General features: G+C 38.6%; 1 long non-coding RNA gene across 1 annotated transcript in view; it reads left to right on the plus strand.

The window, feature by feature from the left end:
* LOC133383204 (uncharacterized) overlaps positions 1-4,309 on the plus strand; it is a 40,128-nt gene extending 35,819 nt beyond the window's left edge. The window contains exons 2-3 of the long non-coding RNA XR_009762210.1: positions 759-906; positions 4,249-4,309. This is a non-coding gene — a long non-coding RNA (uncharacterized LOC133383204). The remainder of the gene's footprint in view (positions 1-758; positions 907-4,248) is intronic.
* Positions 4,310-13,152: the final 8,843 nt, after the last annotated feature.

Genomic DNA, 13,152 nt, shown 5'->3' on the forward strand with positions numbered 1-13,152 from the left:
AACATATTAGATGAGATGTAGGGCTGGCTACTTATTTTGTCACATGGTGATAATTTATACAAACCTATTGTTACTCAGTTTGTGCTGCAGAGGGGAATCTTCCTTGTTCTCATGCAGATGCTGTGTGTATTCAGTTTGAACTACTTTGCTTGTCATTGCAAAGCCACAAGAGTGAGTTTTCATGCTCTCTTATTGTCAGTGCCACAAAGGCTGCCATGCCTTATGCTGCCATGTTGTCCGTATTCTGTGAGATTTAGCCTTGCGTGTGTGGTTGGGTAGGGTGCTTTCATGGGGGCATCCTGATCACCATGCATATATTTGCTCCCTCCTTTCCTGACAGCTGACATAGGGTTGCTGGCATGCTGCTCCATCATTTATGCTTTTCAGTGGTGTTGCCATGGACACAAGGGGAGCGGCTGTCAGTATTGCTATGCTCTTTGTTGTTTGATGCTTTCATTTTCTTCTCACCTTTTCTGCTGAGCAAACATAGGGATCCTAACAAAGCTATGTGGAGATTACACAGGCATAAGCTGTCTTCCATAAACTGATTACCTTTTAAATTCCCTAAAAAGACTTACAAAGCCATTGAGAGACATGACTGATTTTTGTACTTTGAATATAACTGAGTTTTCTTCTTTGAATTCAAATAAAACAACAAATACAAACTCCACTAACACTAATATTTCCCCAAATATCCCATTACTAAAGTAAACATTTGCTACTTACACCAGAAATTAATTTCAGTCTTTGATTTATAGGGACAAGAGGAAGAATCACGGAGACATTATTCAGAAACTTGCCACAAGATGTCAGTATAAACGAAGTACAACAAAATGGTTGTTTGAGTCAGAGCTAAAAGAGCTATAAAATGTGTACTTTGTCCTGCTAAAATATTATATTCTAGAGGTATGTAATAAGAAGGTCAAAATAATTTCTTCCTTTGTAAATAGTAAGCAATACTAGAAATAGAAAGCAGATAAAGCAGTTGGCTGCAAAGACAGATCAGCATATTTATCTGAATCATCAAACCATGCAATTCTGCTTATAGATTTGTTTGTTGAAGATGAACACACACCCATCCATTGCTGACAATTCTGCTTCTCCTCATGTTCAATGGGATTTCTCATCATGACCCAGAACCTAAAGGTGGTATTCAGCAAAATAATTGTGTGAGCAGAACGAATTCTGTTTGTGCAATGGGACTTCCTCCCCCTCATCCTCACTCCTGTGGGTGCCCCACATGATTCCCAATTCTGCTCCGGGGGGTTGGAGGAACACCAGAACAGGTTTAGGCAGTGCACAGGGGGAGGAGAGGGGAGAATGTTCCATCGCACAAGGAGAAATCGTTGTGCCAACAGAACATTCCCCTTAGCTACATTGTATATAACCCTCATTCATAAGGGTATGGTTTCTCTGACAATTTTCCTGAAAACAGTACCAACACATAATAAAAGAGGGATTCCCCTTGTAAATAAAGAAGCAATAATGGATTGTTGGAATCAGCTAGGCGAGAGTAACATTTTTCAGCCCAAGGGCTGTATTCCTTCATGGGCAAAGTCCCAGGAGCCACATGGCAACAGTATGTGGAGCAATGAATGTGAATCTTACTTTGAACAGTAGGTTATTTTGTCTCTTGCAAAAGTCAGAGGTTTCTACAACAACACCAGTATCAGCCACACATATATATCTTTTCACTTTCGAGTCAGGCTAGCAAGGGACTTTCTTACAATTCAAAGACACTTTCTAGCCTGGTACAAATGCTCAAGGAGGGTCCAGAGCAAGAGTGATGAGGCACGTGACCTTGGGAGAGGGCCAGACAGAGGAGTCTGGAGGGCTGCATTCAGCTCTGGGCCTGAAATTCACCATCCCTGGAATACACAAAAGCAAATAGCATTAACTTTAAGTGCTGTTGCAGGGGTGATTCAGGGCCAAGTACCTCCTGTGCTATCCACTCATTATTTGTTAGCATTTTCAGAGTATACTGACAAAGATATTGGGGTCCAGTGAAATAATATAGAATATTTTACAATGTTCTAGGGTTGACAGGTCAATAGTATCTCAAACCCTGAGATGGGTGATGGGGCAGGCCTGAGTGATGTCATTAAGCAAGATACATTAAGCATCAACCACAATTGCTTGGAGCTTACAAATCAAACAAAAACATTTATATGATTGGAAATTAAGATAGAAATCTTAGCTAAAAAGATGGAGTCTGGGTAAGGAACATTTCATCTAGCCTACTTGCTTCTGGCAAGAAGAGTTTCAGTGCCCTCAGTCACCAGGCCAGTCACCAGAAGGCAACTGTAGGAGGAAAGGATCCTAGTGTTGTGGAGATGTTAGATGGGAGCACTCAGGAGTAAAGATGGATGCTCCTGAAGGCTGCAATTCTAAACACACTTACTAAGGGACTAAGCCCCATAGACCTCAACAGGACTGAGTAGATATGGTTTGGATTGTGCTGTTGGTAAAGCTTGAATAGGGATCCTCTGCAAATATATCCATATCCAAGCAGGGTTGGCAACCTCCTGCCTGGAATGCCCTGCTCCAATCTTTTAATATGGCTGCTCCAAACTTCTTTACAGATTTGACCTGTCACTTCAGAAAGAGGTCTGAGAAATGAGTAAGAGTAAATAGATTCTCTTCCCTTTCTGTCTACCCTGCAAGCTGCTATAAACTCACTTTGACAACCAACCCAATTCCAGTGAGTAATAAATGACAGTGAGAAAACACATATGGCTTGATCTACCTTCACAGGCAGCAGCTTGGGAATAACAATTACAGCCACACTTCTCAGTATGTGAATTCTCTTTTACCACTAGTGGGTAAGAAACAAACCATCATGCAACCAACAAAGTGCATCATCCGTGGGTTGAGCTGAGTGCATGGAACCACTGTTGTTGCTTTAATGGATGTAAGGGAGTGAAGTTAAAGGTAAATGAAATGCAAATAGAAAAAGAAAAGGACACTGATGATTTTCTAAATGCAATACCATACCAAACACAACTAGATTCCTATGAATAAAGCAGAAAACTCAGCATCCCACAACCAGTCAGGATTCCTAACCAAAAACCAAAACTAAAAAAATCCTGACAGGCAGTCAGCCAAGATCACAGAAATCCCCATGCAGCACAACCTGACCCGGGGGCTGTAATTAATGCAGAATGCTGTGGCACGATTTGCTGACATGAGTAAGACCCTGTCAGCACATAAGACTTCTGTTCTGAAATCTGCACTGGTTGCTAATTTGCTACCAGCCAAGTTCAAGGTGTGCTTTCCATATTATGGGTGCCAGATAGTACTACTTCTGCTCTTGTAAGAAATCAGTCCTTTAGTGTGGCAGCAGCACCTACGCTTTGGAACTCCCTGCCTATTGGCATTAGGCATACGCCTTCATTGTACTCTTTTCAGCATCTGCTAAAATCATTTTTGTTTAGGCAAGCCTATCCAGGCATGCAGAAGCTATTGTGTTTTTTATCTGTTTTTAACTCATTGTTGGTTTTATTATTTTGAATGTTTTAAATACCCATCTTTAACTGTTTTTGCCAATAATTTTATTGTTTTAATTACTTCTGTAAACCCCTTTGAGATTTTTTACAATATAGTGGTATATAAATGTTGTAAATAAAATACATAAATAAATTTTAGAGTCACTGCAGCCCTTGAGTTTCTTCCCCCTTTTAGGAACAAAGGAATCTGCCTTATACTGACTCAGGCCGTTTGGTACCATCTAGCTTGGTACTGATTACATGGACTAGCATTGGCTCTCCAGGATTCCAGGCAACAGTCTTTTCCAGAAATTGAATTTTGGGCCTTTGAATACAAAGCATATCGCCTACCACTGAGCTACAACCCTTTCCCTGTTTAAAAAAGGATCTTTTAACATTGTTCTTTTCAATTCACTAATGAATGCACATCATACCTATGGCAGATCCACACCATTCATTTAAAGCTCATTCAACACATATTAAAGGACATGAATCCCATCATAGAATCATGGGAACTGTAGTTTATTAAGGATGGTAAGAACTGTAACTGTGAGGGGGAAACTATACTTCCCAGGATTCTTTAGGGAAAGTCATGCGCTTTAAATGTGAGTTGGATGTGCTTTAAATGTGTTGTGTGGATCTACTTCATAAACTTTGCCTGCATGTAAATCATTTTAATTAATTTTTCAAAATGGAAATGAACTATAAAGTGTACTGGTTGAACATGGGCTACTCACCATCTCTCAATCTATCTGCCCCTCAGGATGAAAACAACAGAAGGGAACCATGACCACCCCAAGCAAGAAGGAAACACTTAAAATACAGGGGAAATAATAATCTACAACCATAGTGTGAAATCAAACACTTATTGGGACACTGTATGAATAAATATTTATATAAGCATGACTATTAAAGCTGTTTATTTTTTACACAACCTGTAAATATATTTATAGTGCAATCCTATGTTACTTTACTCAAAAGCAAGTTCCAATGCATTCAATGGGGCTTACTCAAACAGGGAAGCATTCAGAGAACTGCAACCTCAAGTAATAAGGAACTTCATTCACCCAACCCAAAATTCAGAATCATGCCACTTTAAGCTCTTTTGCAACTGTGTTACTTGTTTTTATGGTCATTTAATTTTAAAGGGATTTATTTCTTATTGTGAGCTGCCTTGGTTTCCAATAACCAACCTTACCTCACAGGGTTGTTGGAAAGACTGCATTTACACTCACACACACCGTAGATGTAAAAATACATACATCCCATATGTTTATTGTCAAACCAGTTGGTCATTACAGAATGTTTTTTAAAAATCAGTATTAGTTTCTCACATAATAAAAACTGTGATACCTAAGTAAGTCCTGCCTAATTGCTTTAAAAATAGGATTGGAGGGAGAGTGAAAGATTTACAACACAAACACATTTTTTTGCTATGTTCACTCAAACGTCCCACTAATTTACAGCACAATCCTAACCATGTCTACTCAAAAGTAAGTCCTATTGAATTCAATGGGGTTTACTCTGGGTATGTGGGATTAGAATTGCAGCTTTACTCCCAAAAAAACAATGACTGGATTAAAGCTTCATATTGGGAAGATTTTCAAGATACTGCCCGTCTTCAACAGCCCCGGAAAATTTAAACTTGTTTGACTCCTGCACACAAGAGGAAAAAAAACCCTGAAAGCTATATACTTATTCAGTTTATGAGACTTCCAGATGAACAGGAAAAAACAACCATTTTCTGGCATTGCAATGGGGTCTAGGCACTGCCTAGAAGTCAACAAATCACAACCCTGACTTCACTTGTTGGCTACAAACCTGAAAGGGTGGGGTTAGAGCAGCCTGCTATGAGCTGATTTAACAGGAGTTGTGGTGGGAGGGTGACTGATGTTTTGGTGTATATCTCGTGAACCAGACCACCTAGAAACTTAATTTTTTTTAAAAAAAATAAAAGCTGAGAGTCTGGAGATTACGATAACTCACCCAGAGACCTGGAGAGGACCCCCAAAACCCAAAAACTGGACACCTGGCAACCCTACAATTCCTTTGCTCAGCATCCAAGAGAAGGGCCATAACTCAGTGGCAGAACATCTGCCTTGCATGCAAAAGGTCCCAAGTTCAATGCCAGGCATATCCAGGTAGGCCTGGGAGAGAATCCTGCCTGAAACCCTGGAGAGCCACTGCCAGTCAGCAGAGACAATACTGAGCTAAAGGACCACTGGTCTGATTCAGTATAAAGGTAGAAACATGCTCACTGTTCTGTCTGTTCCAGTGCTTCTCCACCTCTCTCTTCTGAAAATGGGGGTACACAACCCTAGTCAAACCCTGTCCCTTTTTACTGTAAAACCTGGTGGAATCAGCTTGGGTGCGTTTTTTAAAAAATCATCTTCAAAGTGATTGTGCAACTCATCAGCCGATCAACCCATTGCCCCTCCAGGTGTGGCTAATGGAAACGCTTTGATCTGGCAACTAGTGTGTTTACAGCCTAAGGCAGTTTCCTATGATCCTATGTTCCTGTGAGAAGAAACAACCATTCTCTGTGAGGTGATCTGAAGTATTTTTTGAACTGCTTTCAGTGAGAAAATACCCTTTGGAATTCCCTCTCCTTAATATTAGACAGGCACCATCTCTGTTATCAGGCACCTACTGAAGACCTTCCTCTTTCAACAAGCCTTTTAAGTAGAGACCTTATCCCAGTCTGTGACTGTGCTGGAATTGCTTTTTAAGCCTTGGTCGCCCTGTATGATGACCTTTGTCAGGAGAAAGACAGGGGGAGTGTGATTGTGTTGATTCTCCTTGATCTCTCAACAGCTTTCGATACCATCAACCATGGTATCCTTCTGGGACGACTGGCTGAGTTGGGAGTGGGAGGTACTGCATGGCAGTGGTTCTACTCCTACTTGGCGGGTCAATTTCAGAAGGTAGTGATTGGGGAACACTGCTCGGCCCCATGGATTCTCCAGTATGGGGTTCCACAGGAGTCAGTTCTGTCCCCCATGCTGTTCAACATCTACATGACCTGCTCAGCATCCAAGAGAAGGGCCATCACTCAGTGATTACAAAAAGGAAAAAAGAGGGGCCTCTTCTCTATAGACTGACAGCTGTGTCTGTATAACTGCCACTTTGATGTTTTTAGGTATTGCTTATCACAGCAACAAAATGGGTGCTCTGTTATTATTTGTGATGTCTATCATTTGGGATTCAGTTCATGCATGAGTAATAAGAGGGACTCTATGTAAGGTGTGTTTTTTGAGACTGCACTGCTCAGGGTGCTGATTTGATACTATATGTCTCTTCGATTTTAGCTTTGTTTTTATGCTTGTATTCTTTTATTGTAAACCACTTAGACTTTTTATGACAATAAGTATGCAAATTGGATGTATGAATAAATGCTGTTAGATGTAAAGAACCGGAAAGGAGTAAGGAAAATAATCTCTATTTAAGACTGATGGGGGGCTGGATCCTTATAGATCTTTCCCCCCATTTTATTGCTCTTTGAGAACATTCAGTATGTCATTGTCACATACTGCTTGTATGGTGTGCCGTCTGGCTGAGGTAGATGAGTTGTTCTTCACTGCTGAACATATGGGGGGAGCTGCCAGGGATAGTGCAACCTCCCACCCATTTTGGTTTGATTTTATCCTTGCTGTGGTCCAGATGGCATTGGATGAGCTCAGTGGGGCGAGGGAGCTCAGCGGAGTGCAGCCAATTCTCACTGGGATCCCATCAGAAGTTGATGAGTCCTTCTTGTTTATACTGGATTTAAAACACAATAAGTCTTCACCTAATCCATATTTAAGGCTGCCATCCTAAACACCCTGCCACCAGCATGGAACCATACTTCTGAAGCAGAGAACATGGTTTGCATGTACAAGAAGGGTGTAACCAACAGGAGAATACTGTACATGCCTTTCAGAAGCAAGTCTAATTGCTTTCAATGGAGCTTACTTCCAAGTAAATGTGACTATGATTGAAGCTTAGAAAATACTCTGTCTGGTACAAAAAAAATTGTTTTCATTCCTGTAGAAAACTAATGTCAAGCATTAAGCATAATAATTAATTGTCATGATCTGTGAATCAGTTTGCCTTAAGACCCACCACTAAGCACCAACACAGAATGTCGAGCTACTAGCTTGGCAAAGCCAATGCCTACTTGAAATTATAAGGCTTTCTTGGAGAACTATTGTCAAAGCTGAAGATATTTTGTGTGAATTCTTCATTTTAAATACATTTAAACTAATAATCTACACTGCATTGTGCTTGTGGCAATGAAGCTTCTGATACTGATTTCCTGAGCTGGTGTATGGAGCCTACAGTTGATCAAAGAAGTTGACAGTGGCTGCATATACATCATACTTTTAAAGCACATTTACAACACATTTTATCTCCAAAGAATCACGGAAATGGTAGGTTGTGAAGCGTGCTGGGAATTGCAGCTCTGTGAGAGGTAAACTACAATTCACAGGATTCTTTTGTGGGTGGGTATGCTTTAAATGCATGATGTGTACACACTAAATATGACTGGGGCTGGTCACCACTGTCAGGAAGACAACGGGCAGGCAAGCCAGGGTTGGTTACTCTGCATTAGGTCTAAAGCAGCGATGGTGAACCTGCAGCAGCCCATGGACCAGATCCAGCTCAGCAAGCTATGAGAAATGACCCGGCACCCTTACCCTCCAGCTTTATTTCCCAGTTTCAGTACTGCAGTACTAAATCTCTCTCTCTGTCTCTGTCTCCCTCCCCCTCTCCCTCTCCCCCTCCCCCTCTCCCCCCCTCCCCCTCCCCTCCCCCTCTCCCCCAGCTCTTTTCAGGCTGAAAAGAGTCCAAACTCTAGATCCCAGCATAGAAACTATACCAGTTGTAGCTGACACTGTGAATGTGAGGTTGTAGCATCGTTATGAAAGCAATCAGAATCAGCACTCTCTGGGGAAACATTAGTAGCTACCAGCTACTGACATACCAGGAACAGTTAGTTTCCCGCCAGCTTTTGCATCCCCTGAACACTGTCAAAGTAATACTCTGCCAAATTCATAGCTTGAAAATGAGATTGCAAAATGGACATTTCAATTCAGCCCTGTAATATTCTTCCCACAGTTTAAGAAGCTATGGAAGTGGAAAGTATTATCTAGTATTTACACTCTAGTGTAATTTCACCAGTGGTCCACAAACGTCATTCAGGTAGTCCATAGTGTGTCTGTGAAGAACACAATTTAAATTTTAAAGAGTTTTATGGAATTCAAGTTATAATATAATAAAATACAATATAAAAATAAAATATAAGAATGAAAACAAGCTATAAGATGCAAGTAAAAATCATACAACTTCTAGCACTCCACATTACAATTAGTACAACAGGCAGAAAAAATTATTAAGTGATCTGCCAAGACCCTCAGCAATTTTCAAATGGTCCATGGAGAAAAAAGTTTGGGAACCACTACCCTAGTTCATCAAAGTTGTCAAATAAATACCACAATATTAAGACTGGCATGAATAGTGTTATGCTTCCAAAATGGTATGTAATTGTGGCATATCTAGTCGATATCACATATAGAAATGGAAATATATTGCAAAACTTACTCTTCTGTCAACATAAAACTCAATTTTTCAAGAGCTGTCAAATTTTATTAACAAAACATTAATGTCAAGTTAAAGTCTTTCCTTTTATCATTAGGCTTAGGAGAAGCCTTACGGGAAAGAAATGTGGGGTAATTAATTAATTAATTAATTACAGTTCAGGGAGAGAGCACATGCTTTGCAAGTAATAGTTTCCAGGTTCAGTCTTATTTACTGCTAGGAAAGACTCTGGTCTGAATCCATATTGAGCCACTGCAGTTTAAAGAATACTGAGCTAGATGGACCAATATCTGACTCAATATAAAGCAGCTTCCTAATGTTCCAGGCTAATGTAATTAAGGCACTTGGTTCCTAAAACATCTTAGAATGATGTGGTCATAGCCATGTCTGTTCACCTTCAACTTTTCCATACTAATATTTTTAGTATTTGTATTTAATGTTTGTAAAGATAGTTATGTTTCATCTTTTTTTCTCTAATTACTTTTGATTTGTATTTAATATGGGTTTATTATGTTAATCTCACTTTTGTTGTATGTTTAAATTGTTGATTTGATGATCAGGTGGTTTTTAAATTGAATGTAAATATATATATTTTTTATCCAATGTACACCGCCCAGACAGCCTTGCTATGGGCGGTATAAAAATTGAATTAAATAAATAAATAAATAAATACTAACTGATCTGATCCCCATTATCAGCTGGGTAGATGGAAGGCAGACCTCTGTTGTGAAACAAAACCAGCTTACAAACTACAGAAATATCATCAAGCATCTTAACAATCCATTTTTCCCCTGCCCTTTATTAAAATCACTTATTTGTTCTGCAACATTTACATTGGTTTATGTATCTGTAACACCAGAGTAATATAATAGTTTGTGACATTGCACTGTTGTGGCACTTGACTACACACATTCCATCCTCAATATTTATCTTTTGGTGCAGCATAACAGAAGAGATACAAATAATGCTTATAGCTGGGTCTTTGACTTCATAATAAAAAGTTTCTTATCCTCACTGTCAACTACATTTTTCTTGACCATGAATGGTGTACATCAGACAGCAGCTCTACCATTTAAAGTGCACATGCATTCAATATTTTCTGTTAGTGTTTTTCTTTTGTTTATATTCTTCACAAGGCTGCACTTCCATTTCTACACCAATCAAATGATGACTCATATAGAATAAATAATCAAATCATTTTCCTTTAAACTTACTACAATTAATGTATAATTAACAATGGAAGCAAATGCTTTAGGAGTTAGAGATCATGATAATAGAAGATGATTCCATTAGACAGCAAAGGGATGTTATTGTTATCAATGAAGAAATCCATGTCCAAATGAGGATAATGCATTCATGAAAGTGGGCCACAGGAAATGATCTGCATTTCCTCAAGAAATGACCTGCAAGTATTAGCTTAAATGAGGGTCATAACTGACACTGCTAGTATTGAATATGAAAATTACTGAAATGAACCAGGGACATAGTTTTATTAAAACAATTAATTAAAACTCGATTTTACCCTTCAGTACAAGGCTACACTTTGCTTGAGGCCAAAGGACTTTGGTTGATTAGCAACATTTTCCACCTTCCTCAGTCTTCTTTGCTTTTAAAAAACTAATATAATAAGACAGTATAAAGTTTTTTAAAAAACATAGTGTTAGGGCTCCTTCTGGGAGGAAGGGCTAGATATAAATTTAATAAATAAATATATAGATGATATGCACAATATAACACTGTAATTCATCTAATTGTTGCTGCCCTTAACTTGCCCCTGCCAACTTAAAATTCAAAACTTCTTAATTTATTCTCCATCCTAGCCTGTTTCAATTTACCATATGACTTGCCTATTATATTAGTTCTGCTCTACAACTTTTCAAAACACCTTTTCTTCAGCCTCTAATTCTTATCTAATGTTGAAGAAAAGATATAAACCTTTTGATGCAATTATTTATACAAACTTTTTTTAAAATCAAACTATAAACTGCTCTTTGGATCATACCAGTAATATTACATGATAAAAAGAGACAAACAGTTATTTACCCAGGCTTGTAAACAGCATTTAACCATAACCCAATGTGTAAACATGTCCACATTTAAGCCTTAAGAACACTTATAGCTTTGTTGTATTATGGCACAGCTAGATAAACACATACAAATCCTTTTACCACTTGTGCTGAAGGCCATACCAGTGGATTGAGTCCAAAGATCATTAAAGGCCAGGTGTTGTACAAAGATAAATATATATTGGTAGATTAAAATCAACATTTGTTTCATATATAAGTGCTTCAGTACAGATACATCCAGAAATTCAAATGGCCAATTAACCTGGCATTTTGGATAGCAGATAGATACATTTACTTTCTGTATATTGTTTCTAAGGTGAAGAGTGAAAAACAGTATTCACATAAAAGAAGGATCATTCATTTTACTGTTAGCAAGATGTGATCAATGCATGATGACCAAAAACTTGTAATACACTCTATTTTAAATGTTTATGTGGTTTTTATTGTATATATGTATGACTGTTGTAAACCTCTTTGATTTTTTAAATTATATAGTAGTATACAAATGTTTAATTAAATATGCAAGTGTCCCTTTCAGTTTTCAAATAGGTATGGTTCTTGCAACCCTAGGATTAAAGGAAAGGGTTATCTTATATACACATATATTCACACATTGTACTTTGCACACTGTAATATTATATAAAAAAATGGAAATGGACTGCCTTCAAGTCGATTCCGACTTATAGTGACCCTATGAATAGAGTTTTCATGGTAAGCGCTATTCAGAGGGGGTTTACCATTGCCTTCCTCTGAGGCTAAGAGGCAGTGACTGGCCCAAGGTCACCCAGTGAGCTTCATGGCTGTGTGGGGATTTGAACCCTGGTCTCCCAGGTCATAGTCCAGCACCTTAACCACTACACCACACTGGCTCTCTAATATTATATAACAATGGCTCAATTCAGACACCTTCATGAGCCCTGGCTCTTTTGTATTCCCCGTACCCTCTCTTCTTCTTTCATGAGTAACAGGAGATCAAAAACTTCGACTTTACCTTTTGAAAAAACCACATTATGTCCAAACTTGGGAAACTGGTTTAAATGTGGTTAAAAAAAACAAACAGGGCCAAATCATGATTTGAAATCCCGGTTTGTTAACTAATCGCAGTTAGAACAAACTACAGTTCCCTGAAACTGGCCAATTCAAAAGTGAAAGCAAAAGCTTTCAATCTGCTCATTTTATGCACTAACGAAAAAGAGTGCAAGAGTGCATGAGCTTGAAGCTTGTATAGACTCATTTGCACAATGACAAATCATGATTTGTTGTGACATCTGAGCTGAGCCAATATATAGGGAAAATAATCTTTTAAAATTAAAATAATCAGTTAAGCATGCTAGTAAAAAAATCTAGCAATCCATAGTTCTTAGTTCTCTGTCTATCTAAGCAATCTGTCGGCTTCTCATTAAACAAAACAAGATACTCAAGACTATATCTAGGTCTAGATGTGGTCCCTGGTTATCAAGGCCTGAGGGGCACATACCCTGTTATTAACTCCAAGTGTGGGTAAATGTACTCAAGATGGGGTACTGGAATGAGGTGTGTGTAAAAGCATAGTAAAAACAAACAAACCCTTAGAGTGAAGTTTTGGCTTGCTCTCCTATATAAACCCCTATATTTTAGTTTGGAATCCTTTATATTCATAGACGAGTAAGCCCCATTGAGTAGGATTTAACTTTGGAATAGTCATGAATAGGGTTGCGATGTTAATGTCTTTCCTTTTACAAACACCATACCCACACACATTTAGTCTTTTCTCAATATATACATACTGAATAACCAGAGCTTGGAAAAGTTACCTTTTTGAACTACAACTCCCATATGCCCAATCCAGTGGCCATGCTGGCTGGGGCTGATGGGAGTTGTAGTTTTAAAAAGTAACTTTTCCAAGCTCTGCTAATAACCAACAAAGGGCAGAAAAATACAGTGTAATGCAAATGATAGTGAGAACACAAGCCACAAAAAGGAGGGTAGTTAATGCTTTTAAAGACAAATTATTATTTAGGCTGCAATCTTATACATATTTACTA

The sequence above is a fragment of the Rhineura floridana genome, chromosome 4 (assembly GCF_030035675.1).
Source record: "Rhineura floridana isolate rRhiFlo1 chromosome 4, rRhiFlo1.hap2, whole genome shotgun sequence".
Taxonomy (NCBI): Eukaryota; Metazoa; Chordata; class Lepidosauria; order Squamata; family Rhineuridae; genus Rhineura; species Rhineura floridana.